General features: G+C 43.8%; 1 protein-coding gene across 4 annotated transcripts in view; it reads left to right on the top strand.

The window, feature by feature from the left end:
• Positions 1-16,525, top strand: part of LOC116943683 (gamma-aminobutyric acid receptor subunit alpha-5-like) — a 152,852-nt gene that overhangs the window by 113,475 nt on the left and 22,852 nt on the right. The window lies entirely within an intron of this gene.

The following is a 16,525-nucleotide window of genomic DNA, read 5'->3' as shown; positions in this document are numbered from 1 at the left end:
GTTATAAGAGCTTTGGAAAATTTACGAAGGGAGAGAATGATCTCGTGGAGCAGTGTGAGACAAGAAGCAGAATGAGAAGTGTTGTGACCTGCAGTGTGGTGGTTCAACACAGTGGTGGACGAGACCAAACGTTCAGTCTGGCAGACCGAATGCTGATAGTCCATGGGCCCTGACCAAAAAAGTATTTTATTGGTACTACCTGAGTGGCAAAATCTAGTAATGATTGTTGTAATCCTCCATGTGTGTGGGACATATTCTGATATGATAACCTTCGCGGAGTGGCAGCTTAGTTGTAAATTTCGATTTAAAGCTTTTGTGACTGCAGGGATTCATATTCTTGGTTCTTTCGGTAAAGTCACGTAGAAGGGAAACAACAAAATTGTATAGCTTAGTTGTAGTTACCATGACCTTTATACCCATACCCTATAACAGGCATCTGGAATGATGACATGGGCATTATTACTGAAAAACTACCTAGACCAAAGCCAGTTAGGTCACAAACTGGTCTTTATTGGTTTAAATACACAATGAAAACACAGGATAATAAGGAATACGATAGTGAGGTAATGAACTACTTGAATATTATAAACATTATCATTCGCATATACTTAGTCAATGATACATGTGTAGTGACATTGAATGAGTCATTGTAGCGCGTGCCGCTGAGAGATTGGTATACAATAGAATTCGGGGTAACAGCCCATTCTACCAGTTGGACCTGTGCGCATGGATCCCTCTGGGAGAACCAGAGGGATGCAGGGCCGAGGGCGGAGCCTGGCCACGCTGGGCAGGATATAAGGCGAGCTCCGACTCAGTCGTGGCTGCTGCGATCTGGAGTGGAACTCGTCGTGTCGTTTGTCGTGATCTTCGCCCTCTTCAAGGCTTTGGGTCTGGCAACATGTTGGCTGTCCCGACCCGGTATGTAGTTATCCCCTAAGGCTGTGTCTGTGAAATAGTATACGACACATGTAATCGCATATATATCTTGACTTAAAGCTTTCATGACTGCAGGAATTCATATTCTTTGGGTCTTTCGGTAAAGCCACATAGATATAAGAAATTATGAAAATAAAAATAACAATATCTAGACATTTCGATCACAACAAGCAATCGTCTTCAGGTGAAAAAAGAGGGGAAAAGCTGCTGAGGCAGGCTGTTTATAAAGGTTTAGAGATGGGCGAGGCAGCTAATGTTAATGTTGGAGAGATCTATGTACCTGGCAGTAGGTTTACCCCAATCAAAGAGCTGTTTACAAAGGTTTAGAGATGCTTGTAAATGTAAGCTCGGAGAGAGCTAGGAAAGAGCCATTGACACATGGAGGTGGAAAAGGATGTCAAGCCGCCATTTACTGACATAGCTAATGGTGGCTGTGTTAGTGAATGTAACTCAGAAACGAAGCTGTGGGGGTGGCTATTGTATTGTGAGAGATTAGCATGTCAATGCAAGACATTTTCTTGTAAATGTAAGCTCGGAGAGAGCTCGGAAAGAGCCATCGCCACATGGAGGTGGAAAAGGATGGCAAGCCGCCATTTACTAACATAGCTAATGGTGGCTTGTAAGTGAAAGTAACTCAGAGAGTCGAAAATAACTGCTAACATTGGTAAGTAGGAAGGGATCAGTACAGCCAGTTATGACCTGAACTGGTTAATAACGTCCTTCCAATGATTGCTCAGTTTGTAACCATTTTATTGGTGGAAATTATGTGGGTTTGCAGAGTACCTTCGTCTTGTGTGCCCACCACGTTCAAATAATGATCAGCCATGGCTGAGGTATTGGTCTTACCATGTTTCAGATCTGCCTGATGTTCACGAACCCGGTCTGAGACATGTCGCTTAGTTTCCTCAATGTAACTGCTGCCACAGACACAGCTTAGTTTGTAGACACCGGGGTATTGCATGTCAGGAATCACATCCTTCACAGATGGGATCAAATCACGATTTGTATGTACTGTGTTGAATCGTACCTAGATCTTGTGTTTGCTCATGATTTGGGAATTATTTTTGGTGACCCCTGCTATGTATGGCAAGGTGATGGTTTTGATTGGGTCCCCTCTGATGGTTCTTTCCCAATGGTTGGGGTGGTAGCTTTACGGATTGTGTAGTCTGAAAATCCATTCTTCTTGAGGGCTTGGTGTACGTGCTCCAGTTCACTGGCGAGGTGGTGATGGTCAGAAATACAACAAGCTCTATGGTATAGGGTTTTTACGAGGGAATTCTTCTGGGATGATGGTGGTGGGAGTCAGGTTTTAGGTAGGCATCCGTTTGGGAGGCTTTCCTGTAGACAGTGTCCCATTGAGCCAGCAGGTCTATTTTCTATAAAAAATGGTAACTTGCCAGATTTTTTCTCCTCCATGGTGAATTTGATGGCTGGGTGTATGGAATTGAGTTGGTTGAAGAATTGGTCCAGTGCTGGTAGGCCATGTGGCCAGATGACGAATGATTCATCTACGCATCTCTTCCACAAGGAAGGACGTAGGGTGGATGCCTGGATGGCATCTGTCTCAAATTTTTCCATGAATACATTGGTTACAACTGGAGATAAGGGAGAACCCATTGGGGTACCTTCAACTTGTGTGTAGAATGTTCCATTCCAGGTGAAGTAAGTGTTGGTGAGGCAGTGTCTAACCAGGGCTGGTACATCAGCATTCAGTCCTTGTTGGACCAAATTTTCAATGATTGCGATGGTGTCAGGCACAGGATCTTTGGTAAACAAAGATACCACATTGAAACTGACAATCAAATCACCTGGATATAGAGAGATGTCCTTAATTGAAGATATCAAGTAAGCTGAGTTAAGTACAGCTGAGGAGGTCTTACCAGTGAATGGTTGAAAGGTCTCAGACAGAAATCGGGACAGTTTGTCGGTGGGTGAGCTAATAGTGGAGACGGTAGGACGGAGTGGTGTACCTTCTTTATGGATTTTTGGTAAGCCATAAAATCTGAGTGGCCTGGTTGCAGAGGGTTTTAAGGAAAGTCGCTTGGTTGATTTGATTAAAGATGTCGAATCAGTGATGTTGTTGGTTTTCGTAACCAGGTGGTTGATAGGATCTCTATTAATTTCGGTATAGCTGCCATCATTAAGTAGGGACCTTAAGTTTGTTATTGTATGTGGTTTTGTCCTTAATAACAGTAACATTGCCCTTGTCGGCTGAGAGGATGACTATCTTAAAATAATGGTCAGTCGTGGCTGATCATTATTTAACGCCATCCAGATGTATACACACGGACACAATTTCAACCGAGAAGATTGGTACAAACTGAGAAATCATTGGAAGGACGTTATTAACCAGTTTAGGTCATAACTGGCTGTGATTTTCCCTTCCTACCTATGTTAGCAGTTATTTTCAACTCTGAGTTACATTCACTAACACAGTCCCCATTAGCTATGTTAGTAAATGGTGGGTTGCCATCCTTTTCCACCTCCATGTGGTGATGGCTCTCTCCGAGCTTACATTTATAAGCACATTTCTTACATTTCCATGATAATCTATCACGATACAATGGCCACCCCCACAGCTTCATTTCTGAGTGACATTCACTAACACAGACACCGTTAGCTGTGTTAGTAAATGGCGGCTTTCCATCCTTTTCCACCTCCATGTGGCGATGGCTCTTTCCTAGCTCTCTCCGAGCTTACATTTACAAGCATCTCTATACCTTTGTAAACAGCTCTTTGATTGGGGTAGACCTACTGCCGGGTACCGAGACCTCTCCTAGATTAACATTAGCTGTCCCACCTAGCTCAACCTTTATAAACAGCCTGCCTCAGCAGCTTTCTCCCTCTTTTTTCACCTGAAGATGATTGCTTGTGTTGTGATCGAAACGGCATGATATTGTTATTAATTTTATTTTCATCATTTTTTCTCTCTACGTTGCTTTACCGAAACGCCCAAAGAATACCAATATATATCGTTAGTGATGGGTATATGTGAAGGTTACATTATTGTTATCAAGCTCTGTGTACTTAGATGGTGTTAACAAGGGTAACCAAGTCCAGAATCACCACACTGTGCATCAAGGTATACTACTACTACCACAGTAATACAATCAGAATCACCACCCTGTGTCACTCATCAAACTGCTCGTCTATCTCGTCATCTGACTCCCCAAAGTCAGGTTCAGGATCATCCTCCAGTTTTTTGTTACTGCATGTCTGTAACCTGCACATGTCTGTGCTGTCAGTTAATTTGACAGGCACGTGCAGCTTGGCATTTTGCATGAACGCACACACTTGCATGTTAGCAGTTCCAAGACCACATTTCGTGCGGGTGGGGAGTGCATCCAGTAAATGGCCAGCTTGCCATCAACGTCTGTCCATCCATACTCAATAGGGCTTGGCACCACAGGGTTAGCCTGCAGACAGCACTTTCAGATTTCTGCCTGATAGTTGGCTCGTCGAACAGACATGAAGAGACAGTCTCTACATAAATAATACAGAACCACCAGTACTTGCCTAACCTGCCAGTAATTGATCATGAGCAAAACAAGCTTGTAGAAACAAAGGAAACAGATAGCGCCAATCTATTCCAGACTTAACTAAGTAACTAAAATTGAAGAACAAGCGTGAACAAATGCAATAATGTATGAAATACATGCTTTGGGGACAAACATCCATATTGTAAATTATGTATTGTCTTAATTAACAGCAGAGGTGTTGGAATGTTTTATTTGAAATGTCTGGACAAATAGGCGTGATCGCGATAGGTGCAAAAAGAGGTTTCCTGTGATAAAAATGAAATAGCTGCTCATTTGGAAAGGTTATGTATTATTTTACTTCTGTTGGTGGTACAAATAAAATGGCACCATTGAAGTTGTGCCACCTTGGGTGGTACCGATATCTGGTCTGGCCCAAGGACTATTAATATGGGTGGGGAAATCGAGGAATGAAGTTCACGGAGAACAGTAACCATTGTAGTAGCAATAGATGGGTGACGAGGAGAAGACTGACCACCAGTAAGCGAGTGACTTGAATGATTCGGTGGAGGCTGGATCACCAATCAGCCTGGACTGTTGCTTCACTCTGAACTCTTATCAAGTGCAGCAGTGAGGTTGGAGCAGGTGCTCCACCTCAGATATGGGTGTCACGGTGGTGAGACGTTATCTGCCTCGGTTATTATGCAAGAGGCATAGGTTTGATCCCGACCCTGATGCCTGTACATTTGGAGTTTGCATGTTCTCCCTTTGGTGGCATGGATTTTTCTCCGGGTCCTCTGGTTTTTCCCTCCACATTTGGCAACATACGCTTAGAGTATTTGGCTGCTATACATTTCCACATTATAAGCTACTTTGGTGAACGATCATTTGTGGCCAGGTCGCCTCTGAAAATAAGCTGTATAACTCAGTGGGCCTTACCTGCTAAAATCTAAATTAGTTTTTTGTTTAGTTTAACACGTAGGCTTTTGTGGCCAATATCATCCATAATACAGGTTTTTTTTGGGTTAGATCGCGTGAATATAGAAGATTGTAAATGTTGAGGCTTGGCTCTCCAACACACCAGTGTGCTCTACGAGTAACGAATTGGCATCATCTGTTTACGTGACACACCTTACTAATTGGCTGTGTTGGGTGGTGGCGGGTTTAACGACATTTTTGTATATTTACGCGATCTAACCCAAAAACCTGTATGAAGTTTTTAGTTTAGTTTATATGTGATTCCAACGTCCTCAGTCACTTTATTTCACGAACTTGCAGCTCATCCTTCCAGTGTTCATGACGTTGTCCTGTACCGTGTCGCAAAGGTCACTTTGCATGCACATGCAGTGAAAAATTTATAATTGTAAAGCAGAACAAAGATCCCACTGCTTGAAACCAACTCTGATCATTTTATAGTGTGCCATAAAATCGTATTCTGCTCTCTAAGTATAAAAAACGGCCAGAATTACTGAAAACAAAGACAGCATATGTCAAAGAATTGTTCTGTAATCAGGCACTAATGTCGACTGTGATTTAGATAAATGGGTTTAAAGGGGGCTGTCCTCGAATGGCTGTTAAAGTGTTGCATACTGATTGCCTGGTTATGTTTTTTTTCCCCCCACTTACAAGTAAATCCATTATCAAGATCACGTGTGACTTTTTTTTATTGAAACAGAGTGCCGAGTCTTATCCAGTGCTCTTGTGGAGTCACAGAAACCCCGGCGAATGCCAGAGTGGACTGAAAAAAAAGCAGGTGCATTGCATTACGTGCATTTATCTTGGGGGCAAGACATGTCACGCGAGCTCCGAGTTGGCCAGAGGGCACGCAGCACGGTGGAAGAGCACGCTGTCCTTTGGAGAGGACATTAAAGCCTGACATCCTGTCCGCACAAGGGCATTAAGGATCCCACGACTTTGTTGAGTGAATAGGTCACCGTGTTCTCATGTCGCGTCAAAACAAAATGCCTTTAATATAAAATCGCCTCCGCAAGGGCAATGTCACGTAAGCCAAGCATTGTAAGGTTAAACGACGGAGGCTTATTATATTGAACACAAAATAATAATTTTCGTCAATGGCGAGAAGTATTGTAGCAATGTTGATAGACCGACAATACTCCTCCTTCACATATCTGGTTCTCCACGTATGAAATAACCTCACATTCAATGCTGCTGTAATATGGTACAGGAGCTACTCGATACATCATACGTTTCTCCACAACACGCCACCGTCGCGTGGGCCAACACCGTACCTGCCTGTATGACTGTGGTACCCAGCCCAGAATTCAATACTTGCAGGAAGGGCTCCTGATGCCCCCTCACTATTGTCTGGGCCCCTATCAGTTCAGTTTTCAGTTCATTTATTAGGTATAGCCCTGTGAGCCATGCGGCTCTTGAATCGGGTGCAATCGCAACAAACAAAAACATGAACAAGAAACATCTTAAAGCGACTACGCGCAACAGAAAATCCAGGAAAAAACAGCAAAGTCTTTCAGAAAAAGCACCATATATCAATGCTGTGTGCAAAAATCCCAGTGGGATGCAAGTCAAACAATAACAACCATAAGACAATTTAGATTAAAGTTATCAGTCTTACTCTGTATTACTACAAACAAATATGGGCAAACCAAAACGTTTTCGAAATCACCAAAATAAAGATATAAAAACAATGTAACAGTGATCATAGGAACTGTGATTCAAATTTAACAATAAACGATATACATAACATGTACGACCAAACTTTGCAGCCATAGCTGGCAGCATGAGTCACTCCATAACAGCAGGAGTATCATAATTTTTCAATGCATCTTTAAAGATCAGCACACTATAATCAAAACTCAAGATCATACTTTGCAGCGGTCATCCAGAGCAGTTTTGAGTGAAGATCTCACAGGTAGTGATACAAGTTGCAGTTTATTGGCGATAGTATTACAGGCCCTGGGGGCATCAATAGCAAAGGCCCTTCCTCCAGTATTTGTACGGCACTAAGGAATGTGAAGCTGGTAAATGAGCGAAGACCTTAGGTCACATTTGTTCTTAGAAACAGTGAGGAGATCCAGCAGGTAGATAGCAGTGGTGGGTCCTATATGGGCAGTTCAATGCAAATCTTCAGGCCGAGTCATAAATTGAGTCAAGCTTCTTCAGTACAGTACTTGGGGCTGATTTATATACGATGTCACAGTAATCAAGTAGAGGCAGTATGGTAGCTTTAATCAATTCCAAACGGAACATAGCGGGGAAGCAGTGCTTGTTTCGATACAGAAAAATAATTTTTATTTTTGTCTTTTTACAAATATAATCAATGTGATCTTGAAAATTCAGTTTTAATTCAAGGATGACCCCAATATACTTATAGATCTTGACTTGCTCTATTTGATAATTATTTAACGAATGTAATTTGGGAAAAATAACTTTCTGCTTTAGTCAAGGTGAGAAGCATAACTCCTTGGTTTTGGAGGTATTCAGGACTAGTTTAAGAGCAACCAGCTGATGTTGTAGTTTGTTGAAATCACCCTGGAGCTTAGCAATCACGTCATCCAGAGAGCGGCCAGCAGTAATCAGTATCGTGTCATCGAAGTGAGACCCTGAACCGCTCTATTCGAAGTGGTTAAAATAACCTCACCCCCAGTGATTTCCTGGTCAAGCCGCTTCTGCAGCCTCAACGGTACAAGCATCTGTGCACCCGGAGGAACTCTAAAAGTTTCACGCACCAGGGCCTGACCCACAGCATTAGCCACTCAACCCAGTAGGGGACTCCAAAAATCTCAACCGAAGCCCCGACGGTAACTGCACACAACCCTGGTCAATCAAAATCTGGAGGCGCATTCTCTTAAAAAAATCGGTCCCCAATAAACACGGCACCACCAATGAACTTGAAACTAACACCAGGCCCGTGCATTCAATATCTCCAATCCGTAATGATGCCACAATTTGGCCCACAATACCTAAGCTCCCACCATTAGCGGCAACACAGGGACTACCCACAGGACCAAAGCAACCCACTGTCGATGGCAACGTCCTGTAAATAAACCCTGAAACAATGGTGGCAGATGATCCCGTATCTATGAGCACCTGCACCTCAGCACCCTGCACAAATCAACTGACTGTGGATGATCCTGCTCCCGCCGCCATAACACGGTGTGCCAATGCGGTCCATTGCCCGGACCCCCTGCCAATGCGGTCCATTGCCTGGACCCCGGTGGCCAATAATCACGCACCGAAGTACCATCTTCGCACGAATGTGCGAAGATGGCGTGTGCACCCGACACTGACTGCAATGGAGATGCATGAGGTGGCTGTGTCGGCCGGGTGAGTGATGTATCACGACCTGCCTTTGGGTCCAGACAAGCGGAGGCCGGCAGGGTGGAGGACAGTGAAGCCAGGAAAACTGCCCCAAATCAGCACAGCAGCCCCTGGAGATGTGTCCCGGTAGGCCACATCTGAAACAGGTAACGGGACCACGCCATGGAGGGAATGTCCCCCGTCCATTGCTCCCGTTGTCGTCTCACGCCGACTCTCCCGTGGGGGCTCTAAATCCCCGATGCACAGACCCGAGAAGATTCTTGGATGCTCCTGGTCATCCTCTTCTCCCAGGAATCCAGCCCAGGCCACCACCCCGGTACGCCATTGTAGGTTACACTGGGCCTGGATGCATTGGGATACCTGAATCGAGGACAGGTCGTCTTCCTCTGTAGCTGGCAAAAGAAACGCTCATTTATTGAGCCAGCGCCATCAATTTCTCCAGCACCAGAGTATCTAGTCACACCTGCTCCATCTTTGGGTACGCAGTCTGGGCCAGTGAAAATAGTGCGCTACGGAAGGCGAGGGGCATCTCGGTCTCCCCCCGACTCCGCATCACGAATTTCTGCCGCGCGTTGAATCTCTGGCAACTGTGCGTATGCTTGCCGCAGCATCGCCCTGTCCGCCTGGGGAGTGGAAAAAAATGCTGCCAAGGCATTGTGGTCTAGCACGGTGGGAAGAGCACATAGCACCTCTGCGTTGGACCACCCAGTGAGTTGGCAAGTGGTGGCGAAACGCCGCCGGAAGGCCACCCAATCACCCCCTGCAGCCGAAAATTCCTTAACAAATGGCAGCCGCTGTGCGAGGGAAGATGCCCCTGGATGAGTTGTCGGCAACAGGTTAAATTCAGTGGGACTCTTCCTACTCTTGGTCGGTAGTGATGGCGAAGTCACCAGTTTGCTTCCTCCGAGTCGCAGCCCCCTCACTGGCTTTTCCTTACCCAGCTGCCCCACCAGCGCCATCACCGCGGAGAGCAGCTCCATGATGCGTGCGCTGAGTGCCCGCAGCCCCTCTCTAGCCGGCGGCGGCGCGGGATAGTTATCCTTCGCCCGCTGCCCCACCGGAACTGCCTCTCCGGGACCCCCCACCGGGTTCCCGGCAGCCCGGGAACCCTCCTCACCATCGCCCTTTTCGCTTGAGGACGTGCTGATGAGAGCAATCCTCCTCGTGACTGTCGACATAGCATATCTCCCCCCACCGGGATTTAAAGGGGAAAGGAAAAATCCTAACAACCATGCAATAAAATAACCCAGAAATTTTTCGTTAACTTCTGACACCAAATGCAGTGTACTAATTTAGATACATTAGTAGGAGGCGTTATCCCTCTTGTTTATTCCAGCTCTCACAGCCATACCGGGTCGGGACAGCCAACATGCTTCCAGACCCACAGCTTGAAGAGGCGAAGACCACGACGACAGCAGCAATGACAAGTTCCATTCCCGATGGCAGCAGCCCCGACTGTGAGTCGGAGCTCGCCTTTTATTCTCCCCAGTGTGGCCAGGCTCTGCCCTCGGCCATGCACCCTTCTGTATCCCCCAGAAGGCTCCGGGCTTGGCGCACGGGTCCACCTGGTAGAACGGGCTGCTACCCCTAATTCCATTGTCTACCAATGTCCCAGCTCCACGCGCTACAGTGACCCATTCAATGTCCAAACGAAGTCAAACAATCTACAAAACGATTTCGATTTCATTCAATATCAACTGTCATCACTAAGATTGCTCCTGAATACCCAAAAAACGAAGATCATGATATTTTCTTAAAAAATAAATCTAGTTTCATTCCATTCACCTGTTACAGATATCAGAAGCAATATCATTGAACAGAGTGCTTCAAAAACTTGAGTTTACTAATTGATTCAAAACTTACATTCCAACCCCATATTGATCACATCTCAAAGAATATAACAAAAATAGGGTTTTTTTTTATACAGAAACAAACATTGTTTTCCCAATTGTGCCTGTTAAAGACATCATTCTACCACTTGTTGATTACTGTGACACTGCTTAAAGATCAGCTAATAATGAAACGCTAAACAAATTAAACCCACTTATCATTCTCTTCTTCGATTTGCGCTGGATGTACCATACAGAACCCACCATTGTTATCTCTACTTTAAATCCAATCTCACATCACTATGCATGAGGAAATCTACATTGGACCCTCTTAATTGATAAAATACTTATTGGCAAATCTGCACTTAGCTAATTCATTTACCCCATTATTAAACCCACGACACCTAAGACGTCCATCGAATTGCCTTTTAACTATCCCAAGAACAAGAATTGGAATAGGTGACGAAGCCTTTGTCTTTGCAGCACCAACTTTTTGGAACAATCTTGTTTCCTCCCTTTTCATCCTAAATCTTCCTTCAAAAATATCCTGAAAAAGAAGATTAGTGCTGGATACAACTACATTTGCAAATGTGATTTGCAACTTTCATCCTTACCCATGCATCGATAGTTACATTTTAATGTGAAATTGTATTGAGGGACTGCGTTGTCTTTGTCTGGTCTAAGACTGTTTTTTTTATGTTATTTTGCTTTTTTTGCCCAAGCTTGGGAATTGGTGTACTTATGCAATTTGAACTAATATACTTAATCGATTTTACGTATTTACTTTCAGTGACTTGCTTACCTTTCCTAAACTTTGCACTCCAAAGGTTTGTTTGTATTGTTTGTTGTAACTTTCTGACCTGCCCCTACTGGACATCTGTGAAAAATAGCTTCAAAGATCATCTGATTTCTCTAGGATAAATAAAGATTCTGGTTGTGATTCATTACGAACGAGACCGTACGAACAGGACACAATTAACCGATTCTTTGATCGATTAGTGACCCAAACACCGTGGAATTTCATATAATTTCAAGAAGGGGAATAATTGTACCTCTACGTTGTTTGAGATGTTTTGTTAAAAGTGTGTATGAACATTTATGCATTATTTACAATATAAGGTTAAATGATTTACCTTACGAAACTTTCCCAATCATAATGGCTTTACATGGTAATCTCTTGCACAGATGCAGATATTGTTTTCCCCCAGGGATAATGAAGTTGTGTGATTTCTTGAAAATCATTGACCGATTAACTTCCTCACCATAATATATTCAATTGCTGTAGTTCAACTCAATACAAGAAAACATGTCCATGTTTATGAAGAGACTTGTACTTATACACTGTTTAATTTACGTCCGTTAATGTTACTAACAACAATTTCTTAATATGAGACGTTGCTTTCAAAATTTGAAACTAATTGCCATAAATTTCGATTTAAAGCTTTCGTGACTGCAAGGATTCATCTTCTTTGGTTCTTTTGGTAAAGTCACGTAGAATGATAATAAAATAATAAATTGATAAGATAAAATAACACAATAAAATTATCACGACGTTTCGGCCACAACACAAGCGGCCTTCATCAGGTGAAGGGACGAGACTGTCTGGAGGACAGCGCTGGAGCGAAAAAGCCACGCTCAGATCGCGACCTTTAAGCTGTGTGAGAAGAAACAAAGCACCTTGACAAAGGAATTAGCATAGAATTTAGCATTGAAATGGCTGAGTGATTAGCTTGTGACTGGTCACAGAAATGGCTATGTTAAAGTTAATGCATACACATCCGCAGAGGCACCCCTTGACAAAGGAATTAGCATAGAATTTAGCATTGAAATAGCTGAGTGATTAGCTTGTAACTGGTCACAGAAATAGCTATGTTAAAGTCAGAGCATACACATTCACAGAGGCACCTAGTACAAATCAAACAGGAGAATTTAGCATTGAAATAACTGAGTGATTAGCTTTTGACTGGTCACAGAAATGGCTATGTTGAAGTCAAGGCCTACACATCTGAGCTATTCACAGTAACTGGGTATACACTACAATATATAATGAATACTATATAGTGAACCAATAAATAAATAAAATATAAATTACCTCAATGTTATCAATAAACTCTATATATTCTCCAATCAGCTAAGCTACCGACAATTAGTCGTTATATATCACAATTCTATATGGCGAAAAAATGGGTGGATTCTTACCCTCAACTTTAGCAGCACGGATAGCTACGGGCCCCGTTCAGACAGACGAGTTCATCCATGGTCGGAACAGAAGAGGGGGAGAGAGACAGCTGCGAGGCGCTGTTATACTCCATGTTGTAAACCATACCATTAACCATGGTGTGAGAGGTATTAAGAGTCAATGCTAGCGAAAGAGCTGCGGTCTGAAGGTCATCGTAAAATACAATTAATTAAGAACGGAAATGGTTTAAAACATCTTTCCAATGGTTACTAAGCCAGAATCCATCTTCTTGGTTGAAATTGTCTCTGTGCTTGTATATGTGAATGGCCTCATGAACGAATCTCTCATGGTAGCCGGTTGGTTTGCAAAGAACCTCCGTCTTGGAGAAGTCAATGTCATGTGAGCCCACTGAATTATAACAGTGATCTGCCACGGCAGAGGAGTTCGTTCTACCGTATTTCAAGTCTGCTTTATGTTCGCGAATGCGGTCCGAGATATGTCGTTTGGTTTCTCCAATGTAGCTACTACCACAGAGGCACTTTAGTTTGTAAACGCCCGGGTACTGTATGTCTGGAACAGCATCTTTTACAGATGGAACTAGATCACGGATTTTATGTACTGTGTTGAATCGGACCTGGATCTTGTGTTTATTCAGGATTTTGGAGATATTTTTAGTGACCCCTGCAATGTAGGGTAAGGTGATGGTTTTGAGTGGCTCCACAAGAGGATCCTTCTTCATGACTGGAGTGATGGCTTTGCGGATTGTGTAGTCGGAGTAACCATTAGCCCTGAGAGCCTGGTGTACATGCTTGAGTTCACTGGTAATGTGTTCCTGGTCGGAAATGCATTGGGCTCTATGGTATAGAGTCTTGATGAGGGAGTTCTTCTGGCATGGATGGTGGTGGGAATCCAGTTTCAAGTAAGCATCTGTATTGGTAGCTTTCCTGTAGACAGAGTGGCTCATTGAACCTTCATGTCTCCTTTTAATTAAGACATCCAAAAAGGGTAGTTTGCCATCTTTTTCGACCTCCATGGTAAATCTGATGGCTGGGTGTATGGAATTGATGTGGTCGCGGAATTGGTCTAGAGCAGGCTGGCCATGTGGCCAGATGACAAAGGTGTCATCCACGTACCTCTTCCATAAGGTCGGGCGGAGAGTGGCAGTCTGGATGGCGTCAGTTTCAAATTTTTCCATGAATACGTTGGCTACAACTGGAGATAGGGGGGAGCCCATTGGGGTGCCCTCAGTTTGTTTTTAGAAAGTTCCATTCCAGGTGAAGTATGTGTTGGTTAAGCAATGTCTCACCAGCGGGGTACATCAGTATGCAGTCCTTGATGAACCAGGTCTTCAATGATAGCGATGGTGTCAGGTACCGGGACTTTGGTGAACAAGGACACCACATCACTGTAAAAACCACCTCTGCGATACTAAATTCTACTCACCTGGTATCGACAATCAAAGGCATTTCCCTGTCCCCAGACGACCTGCTTGTCAGTTTTGATGTGGTGTCCTTGTTCACCAAAGTCCCGGTACCTGACACCATCGCTATCATTGAAGACCTGGTTCATCAAGGACTGCATACTGATGAACCCCCTGGTGAGACATTGCTTAACCAACACATACTTCACCTGGAATCGAACTTTCTACAAACAAACTGAGGGCACCCCAATGGGCTCCCCCCTATCTCCGGTTGTAGCCAACATATTCATGGAAAAATTTGAAACTGACGCCATCCAGACTGCCACTCTACGCCCGACCTTATGGAAGAGGTATGTGGATGACACCTTTGTCATCTGGCCACATGGCCAGCCTGCTCTGGACCAATTCCGCGACCACATCAATTCCATACACCCAGCCATCAGATTTACCATGGAGGTCGAAAAGATGGCAAACTACCCTTTTTGGATGTCTTAATTAAAAGGAGACATGATGGTTCAATGAGCCACTCTGTCTACAGGAAAGCTACCCATACAGATGCTTACTTGAAACCGGATTCCCACCACCATCCCAGAAGAACTCCCTCATCAAGACTCTATACCATAGAGCCCAATGCATTTCTGACCAGGAACACATTACCAGTGAACTCAAGCACGTACACCAGGCTCTCAGGGCTAATGGTTACTCTGACTACACAATCCGCAAGCCATCACTCCAGTCATGAAGAAGGATCCTCTTGTGGAGCCACTCAAAACCATCACCTTACCCTACATTGCAGGGGTCACTAAAAAGATCTCCAAAATCCTGAATAAACACGAGATCCAGGTCCGATTCAACACGGTACATAAAATCCGTGCTCTAGTTCCATCTGTAAAAGATGTTGTTCCAGACATACAGTACCCGGGCGTTTACAAACTAAAGTGCCTCTGTGGTAGTAGCTACATTGGAGAAACCAAACGACATATCTCGGACTGCATCCGCGAACATAAAGCAGACTTGAAACACGGTAGAACGAACTCCTCTGCCGTGGCAGATCACTGTTATAATTCAGTGGGCTCACATGACATTGACTTCTCCAAGACGGAGGTTCTTTGCAAACCAACCGGCTACCATGAGAGATTCGTTCTTGAGGCCATTCACATATACAAGCACAGAGACAATTTCAACCGAGAAGATGGATTCTGGCTTAGTAACCATTGGAAAGATCTTTTAAACCATTTCCGTTCTTAATTAATTGTATTTTACGATGACCTTCAGACCGCAGCTCTTTCGCTGGCATTGACTCTTAATACCTCTCACACCACGGTTAATGGTATGCTTTACAACATGGAGTATAACAGCGCCTCGCAGCTGTCTCTCTCCCCCTCCTCTGTTCTGACCATGGATGAACTCGTCCGTCTGAACGGGGCCCCTAGCTATCCGTGCTGCTAAAGTTGAGGGTAAGAATCCACCCATTTTTTTTGCCATATAGCATTGCGATATATAACGACTTATTGTTGGTAGCTTAGCTGATTGGAGAATATATAGAGTTTATTGATAACAGTGAGGTGATTTATATTTTAGTTTTTTATTGGTTCACTATATAGTATTCATTATATATTGTAGTGTATACCCAGTTTCTGTGAATAGCTCAGATGTGTAGGCCTTAACTTCAACATAGCCATTTCTGTGACTAGTCACAAGCTAATCACTCAGTTATTTCAATGCTAAATTCTCCTGTTTGATTTGTACTAGGTGCCTCTGTGAATGTGTATGCTCTGACTTTAACATAGCTATTTCTGCGACCAGTTATAAGCTAATCACTCAGCTATTTCAATGCTAAATTCTATGCTAATTCCTTTGTCAAGGCGCTTTGTTTCTTCTCACACAGCTTAAAGGTCGCGATCTGAGCATGGCTTTTTCGCTCCAGCGCTGTCCTCCAGACAGTCTCGTCCCTTCACCTGATGAAGGCCGCTTGTGTTGTGGCCGAAACGTCGTGAGAATTTTATTGTGTTATTTTATTTTATCAATTTATTATTTTATTCTCATTCTACGTGACTTTACCGAAAGAACCAAAGAAGATAATTGCCATAAAGGTGGAAAATTATTATTATTTAAGATTTGAAGCTTTCGTGACTGTAAGGATTCATACTCTTTGGTTTTATTCGGTAAAGTCACGTAGATAAAATAAAACAAAATAAAACAATTAAATCACGACGTTTCTGAGGCAATACAAGCTTCCGTCTTCAGGTGGAAAAGTCAACGCAGAATATCTGTGTCAGGAGCACAGTTCAGAGACGACCTTGGATTATATACAGGTTAAGGGAGGGGGAAGGAGTCAGCAAGGGGGCGTGTGTGGGTGGGAGGACTGGGCTCAGCAGCCCTTTGA

This window comes from Petromyzon marinus, chromosome 18 (genome assembly GCF_048934315.1).
Source record: "Petromyzon marinus isolate PM22_M1 ecotype Great Lakes invasive population chromosome 18, UKy_Petmar_22M1.pri1.0, whole genome shotgun sequence".
Taxonomy (NCBI): domain Eukaryota; kingdom Metazoa; phylum Chordata; class Hyperoartia; order Petromyzontiformes; family Petromyzontidae; genus Petromyzon; species Petromyzon marinus.
The sequence above is the reverse complement of the archived record's forward strand: the minus strand, read 5'-3'. Positions and strand labels throughout refer to the sequence as shown.